The sequence below is a fragment of the Tamandua tetradactyla genome, chromosome 18 (assembly GCF_023851605.1).
Source record: "Tamandua tetradactyla isolate mTamTet1 chromosome 18, mTamTet1.pri, whole genome shotgun sequence".
Taxonomy (NCBI): domain Eukaryota; kingdom Metazoa; phylum Chordata; class Mammalia; order Pilosa; family Myrmecophagidae; genus Tamandua; species Tamandua tetradactyla.
Window position 1 is genome coordinate 69,826,313 of NC_135344.1, and position 13,174 is coordinate 69,839,486.

Genomic DNA, 13,174 nt, shown 5'->3' on the forward strand with positions numbered 1-13,174 from the left:
GAGCTGTTCTTCTTGACAGGAGAGCTAAACTCTGAAGGGACATGAGCCAATGCAGAGCCAATTTGCAAAGATTGTGAAAGGTGATTTTGTGTTGGTTGGTTTGTTTTTGTTAGTTCCTGGCACTCAAGGAAATCGCTGTTATATAACTAAATGGATACAAATTTAAGGAACACATTTGAGTATCTCAATGAACCTCAAACAAGATAAACTTAAAGTGAACCATGCTCAGGGCCACAGTGACTCAGCAGGCAGAGTTCTCACCTGCCATGCCAGAGACCTGGGTTCACTTCCCAGTGCGTACCCATGCAAAAAACAAAAAAGAAAAAAGAAAAAAAGTGAACCATGCCAGATACATAGTAGTCAAACTGTTGAATGCCAAGGCCAAGGAGAGAGTTCTGAATGCTACAAGAGAAAGGCAACATATTATGTACAAGGGGATACCGAAGATTAAGTGTGGATTTCTCATCAGAATTCATGGAGGCAAGAAGGCAGTCAGATGAAATATTTAAAGTTCTGGAACAAAAATGTTACCAAAAAAGAGTTTTATGTCTGGTGAGACTGTCTTTCAGAAATGAGGGAGAGATGAAGACATTCCCAGATAAAGAAAAGTTGAGGGAGTTCATCACCACCAACTTACTGTAAAGTAATGTTAAAGAGAGTTCTCACACTGAAAGGGAAGAACACTAGATAGTGGATTGAAGTGGAAAAGAGAAATAAAGACATATGGTAAAAGTAACCATTTGGGTAATTATAAATGCCATTATTATTGTACTGTATTTGGGGTATATAACTCCACTTTTTACTTCTTACAGAATCTAAAATGCAAATGTATAAAATATAATGATAAATATATGGTTTAGGATATATAATGTAGAAGTATATAATTTGTAACAAGTACAACCCAAAGGTGGGGGAATGAAGAGCTACAGGAACAGTGCATGTATATGCTATTGAAGTTAACTTGGTATTAAATCAAACATGGTTTTTATAGATTTAGGATGCTAAATTTAAGCCCATGCTAATCACAAAGAAAATATTTGAAAAATGAATGCAGGAAAAATGAGAAGGGACTTAAAATAGTACACTACAAAAAAATCAAAGAAATATGAAAGTAGACATTAATGAAAGAATTAAAGGACAAAAAAAAAGGTATAAGATTTAAGAAGGCCAAAAAATGAAATTACAGGAGGAAATCCTGCATTATCAGCAGTTACTTTAAATGTAAATGAATTAAACTTTCTGTCAAATGGCAGAGACCGGCAGAATGGATAAAAATTGAAAAAGTATTACCCTACTATATGAGACTCACCATGGATTCAAGCACACAAGTAAGTTGAAAGAGAAAGGAGGAAAAATATAAAACATGAAAATAATAGCCAAAAGAGATCTGGGGCAGCTCAACTAATATAAGATAAAATGCATTGTAAGGAAAGAAACTGCTATGAGGTACAAAGAAGCTCATTATATATTGATAAAGGGGTTAATTCAATGAGAAGGCATAACAATTGTAAATATGTATGCACCTAATGCCAAAGCTCCAAAATATATGGGGCAAATATTAAAATATTTGGAGAGAAAAAATTTACATTAATAGTAGGAGACTTCAATATACCACTTTCAGTAATGAATGGAAAATCCATAGAATTAAACTACATAAACTGTGACCCCCAAGTTAAACTATGGATTTCAATAAATAGTACAATTTAAAAATATGCTGTCATCAGTTGTAACAAATGTTCTACACCAATGCAAGGTGTAGGTGGTGGGGTTGGGTTATGAGAATCCTGTATTTTATGCAAACCCACAATTTTTATAATAAAGAAAAAAGCAAAAATAATGAATGGACTCTCTAGACAGAAGACCAGTAAAGAAATAGAAGGCTTGAATAATATTAAAACTCAGCTAGACCTAAGATATATAGAACGCTTCATCCAACAGCAGCAGAATACACGTTCCCATACTTCTCTAGTGCACATGGCTCGTTCTCCAGAATAGACCATATATTGTCACAAAACAAATCTCAATAAATTAAAAAATATTGAAAGCATACAGTGAATTTTCTCTGACCACAATACATTGAAGCTAGAAATTAATAACAGAAGGAGAAATGGAAAATTCACAAATATGTGGAAATTAAACAACATACTCTTAAACAAGGAGTCAAAGAGAAAACACAAGCAAAATATCATCTCAGTTGATGCAGAGAAGGCATTTGACAAAATCCAGCACTGCTTCTGATAAAACACTTAGAAAACCAACAATGGAAGGAAATATCCTCAAAAGGATGAAAGATGTATATGATAAAACCACAGCTAACATCATACTCAGTGTGAAGATAGAACACTTTCCCTCTAAGATCAGGAACAAGACAAGGATCCCACTTTCATCACTGTAATTCAACATCAATACTGGTAGTTCTATCCAGAGCAATAAGTCAAAAAAGAAAAAAAAAAGAAAGAAAAGGCCCCAAGTTGGAAAGGAAAACTAAAGCTTTCCCTATTTTCAGATGATCCGATGTAAAAAATCTACTAGAGCTGATGAACCACAATTCAGCAAAAAGGTGGGTTACAAGATCAATAAGCATAAATCAATAAAACAGTTTTTTTATGCACTAACAGTGAACAATGCAATTAAGAAAAGCATTCTATTTATGATAGCAACTAAAGTAATCAAATATCTAAGAATAAATTTAATCAGGAATGTAAAGGGCTTTAACATGAAAAACTAGAAAATATTACTCAAAGAAATCAGAGACAATCTAAATAAATCAAAGGACATGCCATGTTCATAGATTAGAAGACTGAATATTGTTAAGATGTCAATTTTATCCAAAGCAATCCATAGATTCAGTACAATCCAATCAAATTTCCAACAGCCTTTGCAGAAGTGGAAAAGCCAGTCACAAAATGTATAAGAGCCCCAAACCAAAGCCATCTTGAGAAAGGAAGAACCAAGTTGGAGGACTCACATTTTCTGTTCTTAAAACTTAATACAAAGCTACAGTGTTCAACAGCATGGTACTGGCACCAGGACAGACATGTAGACCAATGGAAGCAAACTGAGAGTTCAGAAATGAATACTCACATTCATGGCCAAACAATATTTCACAAGGACGCCAAGTCTGCTCAATTGGGAAAAAAAAAATCTCCTCAACAAATGGTGCTGGGAAAACTGGATGCCTATTTATAAAAGAATGAAGGTGGACCCCCACCTCAAACCATAGACAAAAATCAACTCAGAATGGATCAAAATCCTAAATATGAGAACCAGAACAATAAAATTCCCAGAAAAAAAACATAAGGCAGCATCTTCAGAACCTTGTGTAAAGAAATGGTTTCGTAGCAGCAGCAAAAAGTAGATGGGAGGGGTGGGACACATGGGTGGTTCAGTGGTAGAATGCTCGCCTTCCATGCGGGAGACCCAGGTTTGATTCCTGGACCATGCACCACCACCACCACCCTCCAAAAAAAGTGGATAAGTGGGACATCATCAAAATAAAAAGCTTTTGTGCATCAAAGGTCTTTATCATGAAAGCAAAATAACAACCTGAAGGATGGGAGAAAATATTTGGCAACCACAAAGCTGCTAAGAGTTTAGTACACAAATTATATAAAGAAATCCTACAGCTCAGCAATAAAAAGATTAACAACTCAATTTTTTAAATGCGCAAAGGACTTGAATAGACATTTCTCAAAAAATAAATGAAAATGGCCAAAAGCATGTGAAAAGACACTTAACATCATAAGCCATCAGGGAAATGCAAATCAAAACCACAATGAGATACCATTTCATATCCACTAACGGCTACTGTTAAAAAAAAATGAAAAATTATAAATGTTGAAGAAAAGGTAGAGAGATAGGAACATTCACTGTTGGTAGAAATAGAAGACAGTTTGGAGGTCCCTCAGAAGGCAGTTTGGAGGTTCCTCAGAAAGTTAAGTATAGAATTACCTTATGACCTGGCAAGAATTATCATATGACCCAGCAATCCCACTTCCAAACCCAAAAGAATTGGGAGCAGGGACTTGAATACATATTTGAACAGGTATTTGCTTTTCATAGTTTCATTATGCACAATTTCCAGAGATGGCAGCATCCCAATCATTTATAAAATAAATTTATCCCCTTATTTATCCCAATAAATGGATAAATGAAATGTGGTACATAAATACGATGGAATATTGTTCAGCACTAAAAAGGAATGAAGTTCTGTTACACGTGACGGAACTTCATTCATGTTGCATGAAAGAAGCCAGACACAAAGGACAAATATTGTATGATTTCACTGATATGAAGTAATTAGAATAAGCAAATTCATAGAGTCAGAAACTATACTATAGTTTCCCAGGGCCCAGAGTTGGGGTAGGGAATGGGGAATTAATGCTTGATTTTATAGAGTTTCTATCTGAGCTGATGCAAAAGTTTTTTAATGGATGGAGGTGATGGTAGCACAACATTGTGAACGTAATTAGCAGCAATGAATTCTATATTTGTGTGTGGTTGGAGGGGAAAGTTTAGATTTTGCATCTCTTTCTCTCTGTATGTTAGAGCAAAATTGGAAAAACGAACAAAAACACAGGATTGTACAATACAGACAGTGAATTCCTTTTGGAAACCATGGAGTATAAGTAACAATACAATTATAAAAATGTTCTTTCAAGAATTGTAACAAATAGACTACACTAATGTAAGATGTTAATAATAGGGCAGTATAAGGGAACTTGGTATTTTTGCATAATTTTTCTGTGAACCTGCAACTTCTCTAATTAAAAAAAAGACAATTATTATGGCCTAAATGATTTATATAAAAAAAAAAAGCAAAGCATTGAGAGTTAGAGGTTAGAATAAATTAAGAGATAAAAATATTGGCACTTCCAAGTCACTGCGTGAGTCTGGAGGCATTGGGAGATTACCACCCAGACAGTGTCAGGACAGGCTGAGCCACCCAAGAAGACTGGCCCCAGACATGTCAGGTAAGCTGACCTCCAGACCTTGGCAGTCCCTGGGTCATCTGTCTGCACTGTTTCTCCCCTGATATCCTCAGGATTCATTTCTCTACCTGCTGCCTGTCTTTGCTCAAAAGTCACCTTCTCACTGAGCCTCACTCTGAACATTCTATTAAAATCACAAAACTCCCTGTAACCAACCCACCACCTTTAACCTGTCTTATTTTTCTCCAAGCACTTAATCACCTTCATAAATACTACTTCACTGATTCATTTGTTCACTATGTCTCTCAAATGGAATGTATGCTCCATGAGGACAGGGATTTTTTTTTTAGTCTTTCAGGTTCATCACTGAATGAATGAATGTAACAAAACATGCATATAAAAAAGATAGAAGGAGCAACACTAAAAAGAAAACAGTAAATGTACTGTGGTGTGGTAGTTAGATTCAGGTGTCAACTTGGCCAGGTGAAGGTGCCTAGTTCTGTTGCTGTGGACATGAGCCAATGGTATGTGAACCTCATCTGTTGCTGATTACATCTGCAGTCGGCTAGGAGGCATGCCTGCTACAATGAATAATGTTTGACTTAATTGGCTGGGTGCTCAATGAGAGACTCAATGTAGCACAGCCAAGCAGCTCAGCATACCTCATCTTGGCAGTCGCAGCTCAGCCCAGGCCTTTGGAGATGCAGAAAGGAAACACCCTGGGGAAATTTGTTGGAACCCAGAGGCCTGGAGAGAAGGCCAGCAGAGATCACCCTGTGCCTTCCCATGTAAGAAAGAACCTCAGCTGAAAGTTAGCTGCCTTTCCTTTGAAGAACTATAACTAAATAAATCCCCTTCTATTAAAAGTGAATCCGTCTCTGGTGTGTTGCATTCTGGCAGCTAGTAAACTAGAACATATGGTGATGATATTATGGGTATTTATTTTTCTTTCATTTTCAAAACTTTTTATAGTGTGGACTATTACCTTTAGTTTTAAAAATAAACGTATGGTTTAAAAGGATTGTTCTCCTGCCTAGCTAGCTCATATCTGAAACAATTTGCTGGGACAAAAGAATATGGCAGTGACAGTCTCAATATACAGGTTAATATCATATGCAAGTACACAACTTATTTTTATTAGGCCTCCTTTTGATTTTGTTACTTTAAATCAGACTAGATATTCTTAACTAAAGCTGCTATCTGCTTCTTGAGACCACATTTTTATCCTCAATTTTTAATTGCTATCCTTTCTTTCATGATTGAAATTAAGTGAATTTTTTATTTTAGCTTTATAAGAGCTCCTGGACTTATTCTTTTTAAAAAGTCAATTCATTCTTACCATGCCCACACATTTTTGGACTATTATTATATTTCAATTCATTAAGTGGGCTATTAAACACTAAAATTATTTATTAGTTGATGGTTTAAGAATTGTGTTGGGTTTGGATCAGGGGACCCAGTTGATTATGGTTAGGTAACTCTTGAAGAAGACCCCCAATCTTCATGCACATGAGGGTGGTCTTGGACCAAAGGTACAGTTAGAATTCTTCATTTTATGAAATATTCTGGAACCGCTATTTTTTACATGAGGGCTCTTAGCTTTATGATTAGTCCCATGAAAAGGACTTTGGAGCCTCTTTATTTCCAGTCATGTTCCTTACACAGTATACATCAAGACATCTCCAAGAAGAAAAAGATTGACCACATTGTGATTCTCAAGAAAGTCCCTCAGGAGTTAAATAAGTTTGATTGTAACCTGGTGATTATGGCTTGGGAAAAAAATGTATATGTTAATGTTTTAATTTTTTTAAAAGGTCGTTGGCTTGTCATACCTACATTTTCTGAAACTGTTCAAGATTTACTACTAGGCAAAACCCATGCACTTTTGAAATTAAGGGAGCTGATAACCCTCAAGAAAGGGCTTCTTAACCTTTTGGAAACAGCAAACATTCCCCCTCAAACTAAAATTAAATGGGTAACTGTCTTCCTGCTCTATGGGCAGTCCAAGTGGCTAAAAGCCCCAAAGCGGTCCTAAACAACTATTCATCCATTTGAATTCAGTGACCTCACTCTGTGAGGTCTTGACTCCTTTCTCTGTTCTGTTGGCCCCAAAGAGCTCACGATGTAACTTCCTGGCAAAGCATGTTGCCAAAAGACGTTTGCTTGGCTGCCTTCCCACTAGCAAATCCTGAAGCAGAATCTGAATGTCCAAGATAGAGATGTCAGAGCATATGTTAGGACATTCTGCATGATTAAGCTATGCTTTCATATCAGAGATTTACCACTGAATTCTGAGTCCAAGCTATACTTGTTGGACTGGCCATACCTGTTACAAGCTATATGTGGGGACAGTACCCAGGGTAGGAAATGTGTAACCTGGTCTTAACAGGAAACTTAAAATTGAGATATTCATCCATGGAGAAACCATTCCAAAAGAATAGTTATTAGTGAAACCAAGAAATGAAATCTGTGGTTGAGACTCTTATTTCCCAGTCTCTTTCCAGCTCTATGTGCCCATGCAACTTAATTCTGGCCAATGAAATGTGAATCAAAATGATGCACAGAACTTCCCTGTGGTGTGCTTGAAGGGAAGGAAAGGTGTCTTCTACTTTCTCTTCTCCCCTTTCCACAGTCTGGAATGTGGACAGAAGTGGAAGGAAGGAGCACTATTGTAGAGCAAAACAGGGCAGCCAGGTGTTAAGAATATCAGAGAAAAAATCAAGGAACCCGGGCCCCCAATACTACAGAGCCACCATGACAGCTCTGCATTGTTCACACTCATACTGTTATGTGAAATCAGAATATCTTCCTATCTTGTTGAAGCCACTGTTATTCTGAACTTTGTTACAATAGTCAGAAGGTTATTCCAACTAAAGGTAAGCAGTGGGCAAAAGATAGAAAGGTAGAAATTTAGATTATCAAGATGTTTGGGCAAGAGAAAAGAAAATGAGCTAAGGTCAAAAGTGGAATCACCCCCTGAAAGTGATGAATGCTAAAGTTAAAAGGAGATGTTTCAGAGTTAATTTTGTGACCACTGAAGATCATCACAGCGCGCTCAGAGGCAACCACTTAATGGGATTCACTCAGCGACATGGGTGGTTGAGCTCCTGCCTACCCATCTACTTGTACATTGGGTATCCTTTCTGGTATTCAGCTCTCAGGGTTCACCATTCAGTTTAGGTGAGTAAACTCAGCTCTCAGTGAGTTTTAAAATGGGGGAATTTACTAAGGTCCTTGTAGCTCTATGTGCCCATGCAACTTAATTCTGGCCGATGAAATGTGAATCAAAATGATGAAGATCATTTTGATTTAATTTCTGTACTCTTGTAAGGTCCAATGGAGTTTCCTTGTGAGCCATATAAAGTGTAGGATATTTTTTTATTTTTTGCATCCCAGGAAAAATGTTAATGACAAAATAAATGAGAAAAAAATGATATCCATGTTCTTAGTGTAATTCAGTCACTATACTCACCTTTGTTAAAACTAGGAACACAAGGTATGCTCTTGAAATAGCTTTCAAACAATAAAAAAAACTGAATTCTGAGTAGATAGTCTATATTAAAAGTATGCACTACGAGTTGTAGCTTTTTCTCTATGTGACTATTCCCCGCTCCCAATTAAAAAGCTGCTTTCTGTGCTATCTTTATTGCTTACATGGCTAATCTATATGGTGTATAAGAAAACCGAAAGTACTTTTGGTTTCAAAGTAGATATTATTGCAATAAATAGTTGGGAATCATTAGACTCTAGTCAAATTCCAGTATCTCTCATTGTTTAAGGAGACAGTAACCAGGGCGGGCCACGGTGGCTCAGCAGGTAAGAATGCTTGCCTGCCAAGCCCAAGGACCCGGGTTCGATTCCCAGTGCCTGCCCATGTAAAAAAAAAAAAAAAAAAGAAGACAGTAATCAAACGCCCTCTTGGATCTGGAGGGAGACAGCACATACAGACATACTGCTAGAAAATGACAGAGCCTGTCATCTGCTCCAGGGCAGCCTCTTCAGGCAGTGTGTGGGCAGTTCCCCTTCCCACCATGTAAAGGCACCACCCAGCAAATCCTCACGAAACTGTAAGCAGGAAACTTGAAAACTTAATTGCTATAGTTAAAAAGTGTATGTTAGAGAGATAAAGGGAAATAGACAATGAAAGAACATATTGAAGACAGGTGTGCTGATTTGAAAGGATTGTGTGCCCTAGAAAAGCCGTGTTGTAATCCTAATTTATCATGGAGGCAGCAGTTTCTTTTAATCCCTCTTCAGGACTATAGGTTGGAAACTCGATTAGATTATCTCCACAGAGATGTGACTCACTCAGTTGTGGGTATTAACCTTGGGTTAGATGGAGATGTGACTCCACCCGTTCCAGGTGGGTCTTGATTAGTTTACTGGAATCCTTTAAAAGAGGAAGCATTTTGGAGAGATTGACAGAGTCTCAAGAGAACCACGAGAACCACAAGAGCCCATGCAGCCAGAGACCTTTGGAGATGAAGAAAAACACCCCTGGGGTAGCTTCATGAAAGAAGAAGCCTGGAAAGAAAGCTAGCAGGCATCACCATGTTTGCCATGTGCATTTCCAGTTGAGAGAGAAACCCTGAACTTCATCAGCCATTCTTGAGTGAACGAAACTTCTTATTAGTGCCTTAATTTGGATGTTTTTATAGACTTTATATGCTTTAGTTGGGACATTTTTTTGGCCTTAGAACTGTAAAATTGCACCTTAATAAATTCCCCCCTTTTGAAAGCCATTCTGTTTCTGGTATTTTGCATTCTGGCAGCTAGCAAACTAAAGCAGCAGGGAAGTCTTCAAGATGGCCCTGAATGTAGAGGGTGATAACTTTTTCACTGCAGAGAGCTCTCTACTCCCCACATCGCGATCTGACTGGTTTATTCTGAAAATGATGAAGACATAATTCATTGTCAGCAAGCATTTTGCAGAAGGCATCTGCAGAGGGCATTTTATTTAGATAAAGTCATATCTCTTGCACCAAATATATCTCATGACATGCGAAATGCCCTGAGAACTGAAAACTGCAGTAATAGAAATACTGTGATAAAATCTGCATGTAGCTGGAACATAAAGTGGGGGACATAAAGATGAACACAGTTCACCAATTCTCCTAAGAGGTAGTAGCCATTCGATTGTGGACTAACTTGAGATCGATGTCAACCAGTACAAGATAGAGAATAGACCAATAAAATCTGCAAAACAAGGAAAGAGGGAGAAGCGTTTTTTATAGGTATTTCCCCATCCATGTCATGCTGAGGGGGTTAGCAGCACCCTAGTCAGGAGGGATGGGTAACCCCAGAACCACTCTGTCTATTTGTACAGTGGGTATCCTTTCTGGTATTCAACTCTCAGGGTTCACCATTGAGTTTAGGTGAGTAAACTCAGCTCTCACTCAGTTCACCATTGAGTGTGTCCTTGGTTGTCTCACTTTAGGGATGCCCTTTTGAGTATTGTTAAGGGTAAATCTCTGTAGAAGATAAAGATACCCCCTTTCACTCACTGAAATATATCTTTTCAGCAGTTTTTATATTTCTGTCTTTGGCATCAGTTCTCTTATGGATAATTTTCATGAATAAATAACATACTTTAATTTTTTTCTCTCATCATAAGACAAAACAAACCAAGAACTTCTCTTGGCTCCTCTTCCACCATCTTCTGTTCCATTTTTCATTCCTGTTTACAGTAAAACTCCCTAAAAAATTGTCCAAAATCACTGCCTCCAGTGTCTCCTCCTATTCTTTCTCTTTTTAATCGAGAAGAAATTCAAGTAAATAAAATTAATCATTTTGAAGTATACAATTCAGTGGCATTTAGTACATCATCAATGTGGTGCAGCCACCATCTCTTATTAGTCCTAAAACATTTTCATCACTCCCAAAACAAAACCTGGTGCCCATTAAAAAGTCACACCCCATCCCTCTTTTCCCCCAGGTCCTGAACACCACCAATTTGCTTTCTGCCTCTTTCTGGGGATTTGCATAGTTTGGAAATTTCATAAACAGAATCATACAATATAGGACCTTTTGTCTCTAGCTTCTTTCACTCAGCATAATATTTCCATGATTCATCTACAGTGTAGTAGATCTGTACTTTATTATTTTTTATGACCAAATAATACACCATTGTATGGTTGTATCACATTTTGTTTCTATGTTCATTCATTCATGGACATTTGTGTTTTTTTCTCACCTTTTGGCTACTGTGAATAGTGCTGCTATGAACATTCATGTACAAATTTTTGTTTGATCACCTGTTTTCAGTTCTTTGGGGGTATATACCTAGAATAAGAATTGCTGGGTCATATGGAAATTCTGTGTTTAACTTCTGAGGAATTGCCAAACTGCTTTCCATAGTTGTTGCACCATTTTGCTTTCCCATCAGCAATGTACAAGAGTTCCAATTTCTCCAAAGCTTCAGCTAAATGTTTTAGTTTCTATTTTTAAGTTATAGCCATGCTGCTGGAGGGGAAGTGGTGTTTCATTGTACTCTTTTATAATAACATTACTGCATTTAAAGTTGTTTCCTTGAACAAAAACAAAATTCATCAAATTGCTTAATGTTGCATCAAACACAAACAATACCTTTTCAAATTAGAGGATATTTATGCAAACACCAGTTACTGACAATTAACATAAGGAAATTAAAATGCTATAGTTTGTCTGATTCAGATCAAGTAATCATGGAAGAAAAATGATTAAAATTATTTATCATTATACACACTGAAGCACAATAGACAGAATTCTTTTTCCACCACAAAATTATTTACAGTTATTTATTTAGCTAGAAACACTAGATGAAGAGATTCTAGAATATTCCACTTGTAATTGTTTCTCTACAGCAAACAACTGTCATATTTGGAACGCCTTAAGAAAATATTGTCTCGTAAGTCTTTTTTATTTTTTTTAAGTCTCAACCACTAAGAGTTCAAGTTACTTTGGGAGAATCTTAGGGTCTTGAATAACCTAATGGACGCCTTAAAAGTAAACAGCATGTTTATATTCTGAAAACACTCAGATTTCTCCTACTAACACTATGACACTGAAAAAAAATTGTGTAAAACTTCCACACCAATTTTGTTTTGTTCCTTCTTCATTAACCTCTGTGATTCCATTTCCATTTCCTTACTTTGTTGTTCTGCTGCTCACTTTTCTCTTTCTACTATTTTTTGCTGCCTCAGGATTTCTTCTGCTTGCCAGGTCGCAGCTTCTTCCAGTGCATTTGTAATGTTTTTGCCATTTATCTAAGACGTCCAATTCAGGAGACTGTTGACTAAAGGGTGTATCTTGTGTAAAGAAAACTGTCTACCATTTGGGATTCCAAAATTTAATGGTTCTTTCTTTTTTTTTTTTATTTATTATTTGTTTTATTAATTAACGGAAAAAAAGAAATTAACCCAACATTTAGAAATCATACCATTCTACATATGCAATCAGTAATTCTTAATAATGGTTCTTTCTTTTTAATAATAATTTTATGAGTCTTCCTTATGACTGGTATCATATCCTTGTCATGTCATGTCATCTTCCAAAGCATTCTGTTGGATTGCCACATTTCCATTTCCTCTTTCTGTCCTTACATTTGCAGATGCATCTTCATCCCAGGAAGTCCTCTCTTCAACATCTGTCTGCTTAAGAACTGATGAGTAATCAACTGTAGTTGGCAAAGTATCTGATCTCCATTTAATTTCCATCCTTTGCCAGATATGCATATTAATCACCTTAGAAATGAGAATACCGTTGCTAGGCAAGAATAAATTTTCAATAACAGGGATGTGTAATGAATGTGGAGGGAATCAAAACATGCCCTTCTCCTCCCCATCTGGTGGAGCCTCCAACAGCCTGTACACACAATGTCAGTCACTTCCTCCAGCTCATGCTCCATTCCTCTCATTAAGGTTTTTTTTTGTGTGTGGTTGTTTTTGTTGTTGTTGTTGTTTCTGTTTTGTTTTGTTTTTTGCATGGGCAGGTACTGGGAATTGAACTCGGGTTTCTGGCATGGCAGGCAAGAACTCTGCCTGCCGAGCCACCATGGCCTGCCCTCATTAAGGTTTTGAAGTGCATTTTCTACTTTTTTTTGTAAGCAGTAACCATTCTAGTGGGTTAAATGGTATCTGTTCTAGTTTGTTAGCCGCTGGAATGCAATACACCAGAAGCAGAAAGGCTTTTAAAAGAGGGAATTTATTAAGTTGCAAGTTTACATTCTAAAGCCATGAAAATGTTCAAATTAAAGCAAGTCTATA

The 13,174-nt window shown here is 36.9% G+C and overlaps 1 pseudogene; it reads right to left on the reverse strand.

The window, feature by feature from the left end:
• Nucleotides 1-11,965: 11,965 nt before the first annotated feature.
• LOC143662449 (receptor-binding cancer antigen expressed on SiSo cells-like) overlaps nt 11,966-13,174 on the reverse strand; it is a 51,088-nt pseudogene continuing 49,879 nt past the window's right edge.